General features: G+C 45.3%; 1 protein-coding gene across 1 annotated transcript in view; it reads right to left on the bottom strand.

Moving 5' to 3' along the window:
- The window catches only part of HIVEP3 (HIVEP zinc finger 3), a 2,131,558-nt gene that overhangs the window by 1,416,514 nt on the left and 700,551 nt on the right, over positions 1-14,493 (bottom strand). Inside the window, exon 3 of the mRNA XM_086956857.1 lies at positions 12,916-13,015. The gene's annotated coding sequence lies outside the window, so the exon portion shown is untranslated. The remainder of the gene's footprint in view (positions 1-12,915; positions 13,016-14,493) is intronic.

Here is a 14,493-nt window from a genome sequence, read left to right as displayed (position 1 = left end):
CAAATCCCTATAAATATATATTTATGAATTTCCCATTCCTATAATTTTTTTGAAATCATAATTCTTAAAGTATTTGTATGTTCTGCTTATGCATGGGACGGGGTTTGAATCCAATGCAATCTTTTTCCATAATGTATCAGATATTTAACGTTTTGAAATTGCATCAACTTAACATTTTCTGATTTACAACTCAGACATTTCTCAAGAGTACAGAGTACATATGGAATAGTATGATGAGTATCTTTCATTAGCTTCTAAAGGGTAGAATAGTGAATTCATGTAATCGCTTTTATTAAAATTTCCCTTTTGAGCAAATATTCATGTGAGCATATTGAACATATATTTCCTATATATAGTACATCGATAAATAACATTTCTGTAATTCAATTTTCAGGTGTGGTGTTCTTATGGATGAATTGATAAATCCAAAAAAACATATATGATTGTTACAACATTTTTTCAGTTTCCATAACCTGAAATAAAGTCTACCACATTAAGATTCATAGTTGCCATTACTTAAAATGTATCATGAACTAAGGCTGGAAATATTTTTTAGGCCCAGTCGTAGGTCTTAAGGATTTTGTGCGAGGATACGATGCCCCTGGAAATAACATTCTTGGCTGGTATCTCAGCACATAAATCCAGCTGTTAGAAGCTAATCCTCCTGGAATGGGGAATCACTGAATGAATGTGGGTTTTGCTTTGTGAAATTCTACATGGAAGTCCCACTTATAAGTGAGAGAAAGTGTTTATCATTTAGGAATCCCATTTGGTCCAACTTCTATTTGCGGCCCTAGTGATGAAATACGAGGGGATTTCAGAAAATAGACTATTCTACCATAGTCCAACTCATTATTACTCGGCTGGACAGGAATTAATCTACTCAATAGACTGAGGCTCTGTCCTGCCCTCCTAGTTGGGTAGGACCAGTGGCAATCCTAAATAGACTGGGGCGGGGCGGGCTATGAGACCCAGCTACCACCCCAGTGTTCCTGAAGAAGACCCAGACGTCCCCTGTTATAATTGCTCTATAACAGATCAGCTATATCATGGGACAAAAATGGGTGGAGGCAAGCCGACCATGGGCAGCATCACAGTGAGCAGTGTCTTATTTCTGTCAGATATGGGGCTGCAGCCATCACCACTGGCCCATCCGTAATATGTGGCTTGTGATGCAAGACAGTAGACAAGCATATTCTTGTGCATTACACATTTAACGTTCCATACCTAGACACACAATTAACAATTGTTATATTTATGGTGCCATAGTATCTGGACAGGCTCTACATTTTCCAAATTGTTTTACTTTTTCTAATAGCTATTTTTGCAGTTTATCTGCCACTAAAGGTTTGTGTTCATTCACAAGACTTAGAAAGACTTGGAAAGATATATGTTTTCTTTCCAAACGCTCTCTCATTCTACTCTTACTTCAACACTTGAAACTTATCTCTTGCTGAAACACAAACTGCACTTGACTCCACTGCCTCTCGCTCACTGAACCTTAGGTGCAGAGTTGGACTGGGGTAGAAAAGAGGTCAGAGCCCCTATATAATAGCGCCCCCATTAGTACATTAGAAATCTAAAAAAGTGGCCTATATTTGCAAATTGGGAAGTTTTGAACATGTAAGACACACTGTATAAGTGTTTTGCAAGGTTTGGAAGACTGCATGCATTTGTGCTTGCTACAGGCAATGTTGTTATATTATCAGGGAAATCAGCGGTAATAACCAGCCGCCAATCCCCACAATTTGACAGAAAAAAGACAGCCCACACACTGACCTCTCATACCAGCCCTTCGGACACTGCCTGGTTGCCCTACAGGCAAGCCCCACCCTGCTACGGTGTGATCTCTCCGACAAACTTCTGTTTAAACACAAATGTAACTTGACTCTGCCCTCTTGATATGTCAAGGTGAGTGAGGAGTTTAGGAGAGTTATTTCATCACCTCCCAATTCACTAGATTCTGCCCCTCTTGAACTCTAAACTTGGGCAAGGTCTCTAGAGCAGCCTTCCGTCTTCATCTCAGACCGCACTTGCCCATTCTCTTTGATGACTGAGGTCTGGGTGTAATGTCTAGAACATGCTTCTGTCTTGATCTTAAGTTGAACTGAACTCGAGAGGGGATGGAAGTAAACGTGTTCTTATTGCATGCAATCGGTTTATCTTCTTATGACATTGATGGACAGTATTAAATTTGTTGTTTGTGATAAACACTGTTCAGAGTAAAATAAAGAGATTGAAGTTTGGTCCGTAGTATGTCATTGTGAAGAACTGACATTCAAGGGAGCCTTTACAAGATGGTGACCCCGGTGAAGAGGTGGTTGGTTGTATCGTACGTAAGATCACGTGGAGCATCATGTGATCAGCACTGAGACTTATATAGTGGAGAGAGATGGTGTCAGCTGTTTCTCTGCACAGACATTCTGGAAAAGCCGCTGTATGGAAAAATATTGGAGACCAGTGAGGTAAGTGTCTTGTTGGAATTGACTACAAATTAGCACAAGAGAGCACTGGCAAAGTACTAGGGTCTTTACAGTGCTCGGTGCCGGAGGATAAGTGGGCGGATTATCTGGAGGAAATCTATGGGAATTGACCAGGGACGGATTAAATAAATACCTTTGTTTGGCCAGGTGTAAGGGAAGAAATAAAAGAGCACTTCTCCCCCAACCATATTAGAAGTATAATATCCAGGTTAAACCTAACTCGAGCCGCCGGTCCAGATAATTTGCCGACTGTGATTATAAAAATGAACCCTGAGTGGAGTTCTTTTTAAATATCGGCAGAGGATTCCTAATACAGGAGTTATGGCAGATAGTTGGAAAGGGGCAATTGTAAGGCCTATATATAAGAGAGGTGATGTAAATTCCCCTGAAAACTACTGTTTGATAAATCTCCTGGACATAGGCAAAAAAGTGTTTGCCAAAGTAATCTTGGGTCTGCTCAAAGACTGGAGAGAAGAAAAACAGATAGTGCCCCCAGAACAGGGAGGGTTTAAAGAGGGTCATTCAACGGTTGATCACTGTTTTGCTCTCTGGTCCATTGCGCGGAAGTCGATTGAGCAGAGGGGCAATTTGTTCCGCTGCTTTGTGAACTTCCGCGCAGCTTTCGATCTGGAGAACAGGGGGCAGCTGTGGTCAACCTTGTTAGGGTACAAAATTCAAAATGATTTACTGGCCCTGATCCAAGCCCTTCACACTACAAATTGGGCCCAGATAATCCTGGATGAGGATGGAGGATTATCCAGGAGGATCCAGATTGGTAATGGGCTAAGACAGGGTTGCGTGCTTGCCCCCCTGCTTTTTTCCCTGTTTACAGCTGGCCTGCCCTTAGAGTTCAGAAAGGTTAGAGGGGCTAGCTCGAAAATTGGAGGAAACCATATCCCCTGCTTATGATATGCAGATGATCTGGTCATTATGGATCAGACGGAGAATGGTCTCTAAAGAAAATTAAACATGTTTAATTAAAAAACTAGTTGTGAACATGGAAAAGACCAAAATTCTGTGCTTTGGAAGAAGCAAAAGAAAGTTCTCATGGTATCTGGGCACTGAGTTGCTGGAACAAGCAACAGAATACAGATATCTGGGGATGTGGTTCGCGAGTGGTCTCCATTGGCATACCCATTTAGATGCATTAAAAATGAGGACTTCTGCTTCAATGAAGGGATTAAAATATGTAACAGTGTATATGGTGAAATGTCTAATAGACCGATGTTAAAGGCTTATCAAGCAATGGTCCCTCCACAATTCTTGTATGGCGCAGAGATACTATAAATAAGTGGCAAAAATAGCTGGGATAAAGAGGAGGGAAATATCCTTAAATGAGTGTTCGCGCTACCAAGTTTGTCTATGGTACAGGCGGCAAGATTAGAAGTGGGAACCACTGCATGGAGTATCATAGCCTGTATGTCTTTTTTACGTTTTTGGCAGCAACTAGGTTTGGGTGAGGACCTAAAAATCTCACAGTGGTGCAAAAATAAAATTGTCAATAGTGAACTGTCCTGGGCAAAAGAGACGAGAGCCTCAATTAACGAAGCATATGGTGTGTTACACTCAGTCCCTTGAACCTAAGTTAACTCTTTCCGTGCTGATGACGGAACCGCTCCGTCATCAGCCGTGGTAGCGCTGTGCTGATGACGGAGCGGTTCCGTCATGGCCCGCCTAACGTGAATGCGCGGTGCCGATTTCGCGCCTGTGCGGCGCATTCTATTGAGAGGGCGGGGCCATGATGGAACCGCTCCGTCATCAGCACAGCTCAACCGAGGCTGGTGACGAAGCGGTTCCATTACCACGCCGCCCCCCCCCCCCCCTTAGCGCTGCGGCGGAATAGCCGCCCCAGCGAAGAGGTTAAACAAAAAAGAGCTTAGGAACCTGGGCTTAGAAGTGTCTCGAATTCTTGATCAAGAGTACTTATCACAGAAAACTTCAGTCTCCCATAGGGCTTCAGCCAGGAAAAATGACCTACATTATCCGTATATCGACAGGTTACCTAGTTGCAAGCTAAGGCGCGCTGTGCTATGCTTGAGAATTGGGATAAACCCTTGTTATATGAACAAAGGGGTAAAAAACTTTATGATAACCAGTAATGGAAAATGCACTTGCACTTTAGGTACTACGTGTGATATTTTACATATATTGTTAGACTGCTGGAGAACGTTAGATTTACAAAGAGAGATTTTATGCCCGATTTAAAAAAAATATGATATTAAAAATAGGATGCAAGCTGTAAATCTCCTAGTGGGAATGATGAATTTAGGTATAGCCTGTGCTATTGGTAAATATCTGATTAAAGTGAAATAGTTCCTTAAATGTAAAGAGCATTGATGAATTAGAGCTCTTGCAAGCGATAGCGAGTATGAATTATTTATGGATAGAAGAATGGTGTAAGACATACTCGAAGGTCGAAATGACCCAAGAAAGGACAGCTTGTTTTTAAAAGAATCTATTTTTTTTAAAGATATCGATCTCTTATTTTAAGAATCTGTGAACTATAAGCTTAAGAAATGTATTGTATATTTTATGGTTCTCATTGATATTTTATTGCTTGATATGCTGCTTACTGTATACTTTTATGGTTGTAAAAAACGAATAAAGTTTTATTGAATTGAATTGATTGAGTAGAGTGAGGTTTTTATATACAGTGTGAGTGTGGGCTCAAGGGTATGAGGGATTAGAAGTTTATTGTGTACAATTATTGAATCGGATACGGTTTGACGGTTTTATGTAACAAATGAGTTTGACAACAATATAATAAAGTAATATATATTTTTATTTTTTTATTTTTAATTTTACAGAGTTTTATATAGCGCGAACTTGACGGGAGTCGGGTATCATAGAGCTTTACATAGCACCAGTTGCATTACATGAGGGCACATTCATTTTTGTTAGGCACGGGGAGATTAAGTGATTTGCCCAGAATCACAGGATGTTCAGTGTCGTTGCCGAGACTCTCGAACCAAGTTCCCCAAATTAGAGGATGACCGCCCTAGCCGTTAGTCCAACTCCTCTCCCCAATAATAAAGGAAAGAACGTTTTTGTATGAATAAATAAATAAAACTGTGCTACTTTACAATCAATTTGGGCTCAGTATTAACTATTTGATACACATACTACTGTAGACCTATGAGCAACTATGAAATGTGATAGGGGAAGGCAGAATTACTTTTGCTTGCATATTGGACTCGGTGACTCCTTCACTCCTGAGTCATCTCGGCCACATATGTTACTCCTTAGTGCATACTCCGTCAAGGCCTTTCTGAAATATGCATGGCTAATATGTTATGCAGAAGGAATGAAAATCTAACAATCGAGTAGAATGGTGTGGGCCTTAACTTAGCATTTTTCAATTCGCAGTTTTCTCTAAAGACAAAATAGTGTGTGTGTGTGCAGGTAAAATATATATTTTCTGCCATTTTCATTAAAAACATGTTATTAAATGTATACATATGTTTCTAAATTCTGGTCTCATGTATAGCACAGACAGAATCAGATGTGGATTCAGTTTTGGCAAATGCACAGAAGCAAAGATTATCTTTCAATAAAAGCAACATAGTTTATAATATCACAAAAAGATTATATGAAGGAAATATTATTAGGAAATGAGCATATCAAAATGTCAATGTTCAATATCAGTTCTGAATATTTACTTCCATGTAAAACCCAAAAAAGATTAAAATCTTAGTTGATTCCATTTTGTGACTTTGCCTGGATAGTAGGAAAGGTTGTGTGGTGGTCCAGGTGAGAAGAATGGTCAGCCGAGGATAATCCATTGGGACACTCTTGAGTCCATGAGACCAGGTCTCAGGGTGAGGTTCACTCACTCTGTACCTTAAACTATTAGCCACAAAGATTAGGAACCAATACATTTTCTACTGTTTTGTGTACATTACATTATTCCTTGAAGCACAAATGAATGAATGGATGAACTGAGGGACAGAAAATGATTACAGAACTCTTCATGGGTCGCTAACTGCTGTGCCGCAAATATATTCTTCTAAATAACGTCAGTTGAAGGGATAATATGATAACAGCATATAACCTAAAATACACTGACATTCACCTGTTGTGTGAGCAATGAAATATTAACTCCTCTCATTCAATTACTCATGATAATACGCTGAGGATCACAGTATTATTACTGAAGTAATATTTTTTTACAGAGTTTTATATAGCGCAAACTTGACCCCGAAGGTATCGGGTATCAGAGTGCTTTACATAGCACCAGTTGCGTTACATGAGGACACATTCATTTAAAAAAAATGTTGATAGGCAGGGGAGATTAAGTGATTTGCCCAGAATCACAGGATGTTCAGCGTCATTGCCGAGACTGGAACCCAGTTCCCCAGATTCGAGGATGACCGCCTTAGCCATTAACCCAACTCCTCTCCCCTGTATTACAAATACTACCAATATTACAAATGCCAGGGGTATTGGTAATAATGAGGTGCAATACCACGGGGTTCACAAATTGATCCACTGCAGGGGCCGAAGAAATGAGGCATAACATATGGAAAGCAGTGTTTCGGCACGGATTATTCATTTGAATCCATATTTATTGCTTATTGCTGGAGACAAACTATTCCATGTTTGACCTGGAGGAGTTATTCCCATGAAACAACCCATTAACGCTGCATGTAGCAATAAAGTGGAGTTCATAATATTTGTTTGGGCAGAATGATATTGTTGTGAGTGGCCTTTTGAAATGCACAGCAGGATCGGAGTGCAGTATGTGGCTTTTGGCTGAGTCCTTCGAGCAGCCTCTGTAACACCCTGTGGACATCTGCACCCAGCCCGCTTTTTCCTTTAACTGCTCTCCTCAGCCTTGGGATGTATGCAGTTTGTTGTGGGCACAGGGCATGACCTCTAACAACACCCGGGGTACAAAAGTGGGTGGTGATGGACGGAGCATCTGAACCAATCAAACACTCACACTAAGTCAACAGATCTGGGTTTAATCCATCACCGTTCTTTAACCCACTCTGCCACCCGAATTGCCAAGCCATGCCTTCTCTGGACCGGAAACAAGCTTCCTAGGACCGGTTTCTGGCATTCCAGCCGTCTTCAGCCAGGCTTGCTTGAATCCAGTGGCAAAGTAAGCAAGGGGCTCACGTCTGAGCATACCCTGCCAACTTATGGCGAACAAAGCGGTACAAAAGGAGGTGGTGATGGACGGAACATCTGAACCAATCAAACACTCATACCCAGTCAACAGATCTGGGTTTAATCCATCACCGTTCTTTAGCCCACTCTGCCACCCCAGTGTGGAGTGCAAAAAAACGATGGATTTGGGCCCAGTCCAGCCTGAACTGCCAAGCCGTGCCTTCCCTGGACCGGAAACAAGCTTCCTAGGACCGGTTTCTGGCATTTCAGCCGTCTTCAGCCAGGCTTGCTTGAATCCACTGCTCCCATGAGGCACAGGGTCAGACTGATTTGCATATGGCCATGTCTGAACTGGGGTGGTGTGGAGTGCATAAAAACGATGGATTTGGCCCAGTCCAGCCCGAACTGCCAAGCCGTGCCTTCCCTGGACCGGAAACAAGCTTCCTAGGACCGGTTTCGGGCATTCCAGCCGTCTTCAGCCAGGCTTGCTTGAATCCAGTGGCAAAGTGAGCAAGGGACTCACGTCTGAGCATACCCTGCCAACTTATGGCGAACAAAGCGATACAAAAGTGGGTGGTGATGGACGGAGCATCTGAACCAATCAAACACCCACACCCAGTCAACAGATCTGGGTTTAATCCATCACCGTTCTTTAGCCCACTCTGCCACCCGAATTGCCAAGCCATGCCTTCCCTGGACCGGAAACAAGCTTCCTAGGACCGGTTTCTGGCATTCCAGCCGTCTTCAGCCAGGCTTGCTTGAATCCAGTGGCAAAGTGAGCAAGGGGCTCACGTCTGAGCATACCCTGCCAACGTATGGCAAACAAAGCGGTACAAAAGGGGGTGGTGATGGACGGAGCATCTGAACCAATCAAACACTCACACCCAGTCAACAGATCTGGGTTTAATCCATCACCGTTCTTTAGCCCACTCTGCCACCCCAGATCAGACATGGCCATATGCAAATCAGTCTGACCCTGTGCCTCATGGGAACAGTCCAGCCCGAACTGCCAAGCTGTGCCTTCCCTGGACCGGAAGCAAGCTTCCTAGGACCGGTTTCTGGCATTCCAGCCGTCTTCAGCCAGGCTTGCTTGAATCCAGTGGCAAAGTGAGCAAGGGACTCACGTCTGAGCATACCCTGCCAACTTATGGCGAACAAAGCGATACAAAAGGGGGTGGTGATGGACGGAGCATCTGAACCAATCAAACACTCACACCCAGTCAGCAGATCTGGGTTTAATCCATCACCGTTCTTTAGCCCACTCTGCCACCCCAGTTCAGACATGGCCATATGCAAATCAGTCTGACCCTGTGCCTCATGGGAACAGTCCAGACCGAACTGCCAAGCCATGCCTTCCCTGGACCGGAAACAAGCTTCCTAGGACCGGTTTCTGGCATTCCAGTTGGCAGTTCGGGCTGGACTGCTCCCATGAGGCACAGGGTCAGACTGATTTGCATATGGCCATGTCTGAACTGGGGTGGTGTGGAGTGCAAAAAAAGATGGATTTGGGCCCAGTCCAGCCCGAACTGCCAAGCCGTGCCTTCCCTGGACCGGAAACAAGCTTCCTAGGACCGGTTTCTGGCATTCCAGCCGTCTTCAGCCAGGCTTGCTTGAATCCAGTGGCAAAGTAAATGTAAAATGTAAATGTACATGTATTTATACAGCGCAAATCACCGACCCGGTATCTAAGCGCTTGCTTAGGGAACCCGTCCTGGTATTCCCCTGTGAGATAACCCCAGCAGGGTATCCACAAGGTGAAAGCCAGGCATCCCACCGCAAGGGGCCGTTGTGGAGATTAAGCAAGCTATTGCCCAGAGTCGCAGAGTGTGAACCTGTGAATCGAGTAGGCACCGGAGCGAGAATTGTCAAGTCCGTGGACATTTTAGGACTCAAGACCCCGCCGAGCCGGGAATTGAACCCTGGTCAAGGGCTGACCTCTGCTTCCAGGTCTGCCTCCTCTAACCAGTGAGCCACACTTCTCCACAGCAAGGGACTCACGTCTGAGCATACCCCGCCAACTTATGGCGAACAAAGCGATACAAAAGGGGGTGGTGATGGACGGAGCATCTGAACCAATCAAACACTCACACCCAGTCAGCAGATCTGGGTTTAATCCATCACCGTTCTTTAGCCCACTCTGCCACCCCAGTTCAGACATGGCCATATGCAAATCAGTCTGACCCTGTGCCTCATGGGAACAGTCCAGACCGAACTGCCAAGCCATGCCTTCCCTGGACCGGAAACAAGCTTCCTAGGACCGGTTTCTGGCATTCCAGTTGGCAGTTCGGGCTGGACTGTTCCCATGAGGCACAGGGTCAGACTGATTTGCATATGGCCATGTCTGAACTAGGGTGGTGTGAAGTGAAAAAAAACGATAGATTTGGGCCCAGATCTCTGTACTGGGTTGAATGTATGACATTGTTCTGCATTCTGTCCATCACCTGTGGTTTTTCCTCTAACAACACCCAGCACCTAGCCCATCTGACTACTATTAAAGCATCAGAACAGATGATTCACCTGTGCACAGCAGGCTCTTGGTGCAGGGCCAAGTCACCTGCTCAAGAGCACAGTAAGAGGGAGAAGAGTGCGCAGGTAAGGTGTTATCCACTTATGATAGCGATGCTTGCACAATATGAACAGTTAAGAGAAAGTAATGATAACAGGATTGTCGCTCCTTGGTGATTAAGTCACTAAGTCCCTACATTCCTTCTACTTGAAATGTGCTTATGGCAATAAATAGACCAGGATGATTGGCTGCTAGGCCACCTTCTGCCCCGCCCCTTAGAGCCTTAAAGAAAAAGTATGAGCAAAAATAAGCACTTTATGTTCTAATTCCCTTCTGGACATTCCTAATTTAGAACAAATTAAATTAAATGTCTTGCTTTAAATATAGATTATCAGAATGAGGCATTGCTTGGCAGTGAAGGAGTTCTTTTGAATGTTGTACAGTTCCTGATTTTTGACCTTCACATAGTGTGTAACCTCTCTGTTTACCAACACCGTGCCAAGTAAATCTTCACAACTTGACACACCACTCTTGCACTTGCTTGGTAACCTCCATGCCTATCAGCGTGAGGTGGCTGGTGAGTGTGGGAAAAAGGTCACTAGTCCCCAAGTCTCACACTTTCCAGGGACCCGGGATCCTGCTGAAACACTTACTAACAGATTTTAAAGCAAGCCACCCTAATGATTTAAGGCAGCCATCATGGCTAATTGCAGTGGATGCCACCAAATGATAGCTATGATATGTTTTCTCATTTACTTGCATTACATATATTTAAACAACCGAAGGGATCCTCGTCCTATGAGGGCCTTGCTTCACTTGTTGCCCATCGCCCCACAAAATATTCTGTAATTCCTGTGTCTCCCCGAAAGTACACATTTGATGGAGGACTCAAACGGTGGGAAGTGGAAGGGGCAGCACATCCAGAGATCATCACCTCCAATGCATGGCACAGAAGAGAGGAGAGGGTGTTAGTGTAACCAACGTCAGCCTCTAGCCCAGGCCAGGGAAAGTTAGAATTCCCCTCGGTGCTAGAAAAGTAACTTACTTTGTATATAATAAACATTGTGCACCTACCCTTGACAACTATACTCCTTTACCAACAATACTCAATATTCAGACACAAAATACCAGATATTCTCACCTGAGTTTAGGCATTACCACTTTTCGGAAGCCTTTCACTCACCCACTGAGACAGGCAGACGACTAAACAGACGTCCTGATAAATATGTCTACTATTATTAACATTAACCCCTCTGTGGACCTCAAAAATGGCAGCCACATTTTTCCATTTTCTATATTGCACAACCTACTGCCACAAACAGGCATATTTTGGAACCACCTAAAAAAATGCCAAGCAACAGACAAAATAAATAAATCAATCGGTGGGTGGGTGGAGAGAGGTGTTCATCATATTAAAAAAGTTATAGAGAAAAGTAAATACATTCGCATCTTTGCATTCTGCGACGTGTGTAGCCACTGGGATCTATGCTAAATTGCCAACATCTGCGAGCAGATGACACTGGCCATACGACAGGTTATGTGAGTTTTGTTAACATATATTAACAGCAACCAGAGAAGCTGCGCATTCCGTCATATCAAAAACATTTCAGTAGTAAAGCAAAATCTAGCCACTCTCCAAGAAAGAAATGTATGAGCTGCACTTTTAAATCACAAGACATAGAAACGTCGAATAGCACTAGGTACATTAAGTGTGTGCCAAGGCTAGTGGAGAAAGCAATGCAGTGTTGGTGCAGACATACGCCACAGCAGGTAATGATGCCCAGGGTTCTTGGCTACGTTGCTTGCAATCCCTCCCACACGTAGCGCACTGGATATTCTCCAGTTGCGGGTGGTTAACTGGGGACAGCGCCGGGACTTAACGTTTCATGAACCAAGCAGAGCTGAGGCACGTGTCGCGAACACCAAACAATCAGACACCACACTGCAACGCACACAGGCTTTCCTTGACATGGAGAACAACGTATATATAGGCACGAGCACCGAGCATCCTTCTAGTGTGGCACTGAGAGGGTTAAAGACACCATGCCAGCTGAGCCTCCCTCACACACTGGAATCTTAGCCATCGCCGGTGCACAGCAGGGAAGGCACAGGCGCGCAGCACGCGCGCGCGCGCACAAACACGCATGCATAGTTGTAAACAGATGGCACTGTGACATTACCTCATTCTCTGTAAAATCTCACCCGTCAGTGTGGCACGGCAGTCAAGTCAGCAGACCTAGCGATTGCACCCTTTATCATACGGCACAGGACTGAAGGCATTGTGAGGTAACCACAAACGGATGTGTATAGAAGCCACAGACAACACACACACGCGTGTACACAGGCAATGTACACACAGCAGGCACGTGAGTTAACCACATACACACTTCCCGTGCGTGCACACAGGTGTACACAGAAGGCACAGAGGAGTGCCTACAGAAACAAACAAACACACACACGTGAACAGAGACAGCCCTAGGGTACGGCCGTTAATGCCTCTCCTCTCCCTAGAAAAACATACACAGGTGTACAGAGAAAAGAGTGTGAGGGGACCACGCGCCCTTTAAAATGTCCCACAGCACCAGATATGTAAAGAGGCTCAGTACGCATAAGAGGGTCGGCCAGGGGGTTTGGGGGGACAGAGGGGTGAACACATGTAGACAGGCAACCCAGCTTACTGGGGATGGACACATTACACGGCCAAGCGACCAGCCACCACCGAAAAGCACACCGCAATATCTTCCTTCAGTCAGAAGTCCCCCCCCCCCCCCCCCCCCCACAGTGAGCACAAGGCAAGCGGCGAGAAGTGTTTACCTTTGTCCTCGGAGGGGGCTGCGCTGTCACTGCGGGGGCGCTGCGCGGACAGCCGGCATCAATCGTGCACCTTGCGCTAGTCCCAGCCCCTCGTCACCACCTGTGCAGGTAGAGAAAGAAAGCCTCGTTTAGGACTCAACACACAGAGGGCGGCACAGCTCAAACAGTCTGCATAACATGCGAGGAGGGAGGGGGCGAGCAGGCATCGCCGAGGAGGGATTCTTTACCTAACGTCCTCGTGAAGCAAAGAGAGTGGATGAATGCACGAGACAAGATGAGGACCCCCCCACACACACACACATACACGCCACTTCCACCCACCCAGAGAGAACGTCTGACCGAGTGCCCGCGCTGCAGCAACCTCTGAGATCACCTTCAAGCCACGGGATAGAACCGACAACTGCTTCCCAATTCTGAAAGCTGCCCCCCCCCCCCCCCCCCCCCCCCGCAGTGCCTTGTAGAGCCTCTGCCCCGTTGCCGTTCTACCCGCTTTTCGAAATTGGAATTTATTTCGTAACAGAGAAAAGGTACTCGGAAACTATGTTGGGTCTATTCCAGTGCATAGAAACGGTCGGCGCTATATACACCAAACTATTGCCATTGGAATTATTAGTATCATCATTATTAGAGTTATTATCAGTTGTGTTGACGGAAAAGACACATTGGAGAGTTGTTTGGCCTTTTGATATCGCAGGTTCACCTTTACTGCTATTTAAGCTAATGCCCTTATAGGTGAAAATACCGTGAGCCTCGTGCTTGCCTGCCCAACTTTGCTGCCCACTGGCCAGATGTTAAGCGTGGCACCTCCAGCCTGTCCTGGCTTTCCACCTGCATGCTGGGAGTTCTGAGCCTATATAGTCAAGATTAAGAAAGAAACGCAAACCTCAGCGCGCAAGATGCGCTTGAACAAAAAAACAGGGCTTTCTCAAGGTGTCACCCCACATGCTTCCGCGCTGCATTTTTTAATTCAGGGATAAACTGTTCCAGTTTCATCTTTTATACAAATTGGGAGAGCTTGGTAACAACAGTGCTAAACCCTGGGGGTCTGTATTTTTCGGTTTATGTACAACTGTCTGCCACACAACTGCCGGGCAACGCTCTCCTCCCGCTCCAGCGCAGAAACACACTGTGCAGCAGCGCACGGCGCTAATTATCCGTCTTTCCCTCCGTGACAAGCTGAAGTGTCTGAGTTAAGTGCCCGGAAGGGACGCGGACATTGGCAATAAGATAAATACACACTAAACTCTGTCAGTCCGGCCGCCGGACTCCGCGCGTTCTGCAGCTCGGAAGAGTAAGGTGCCATCTGAGGACAGGAAGGTGCCAGCTGAGGACACGCTGAGGTAACGTGCCAGCCGAGACCACTCTCGCATCAGTGTCGTGTTTGTTTGTTTTGCAGATCGAGGATGGCACTCCGTAGCGCCGATGACAATGTTGAACGTAGCGCTAGGTCTTATACAGCGCTAGTGCGATGTCACACAATGAACTTGAATGACACCAGACATCTACAGGGAGCGCCGAGCCCATTTTTTTCTTCACGTGAAGGGATAGCTCACAATACATCATCGGGATTTTTTTTTG

This window comes from Lissotriton vulgaris, chromosome 2_1 (assembly GCF_964263255.1).
Source record: "Lissotriton vulgaris chromosome 2_1, aLisVul1.2, whole genome shotgun sequence".
In the NCBI taxonomy this organism is placed as follows: domain Eukaryota; kingdom Metazoa; phylum Chordata; class Amphibia; order Caudata; family Salamandridae; genus Lissotriton; species Lissotriton vulgaris.
This window is presented reverse-complemented; position numbering and strand designations above follow the sequence as displayed.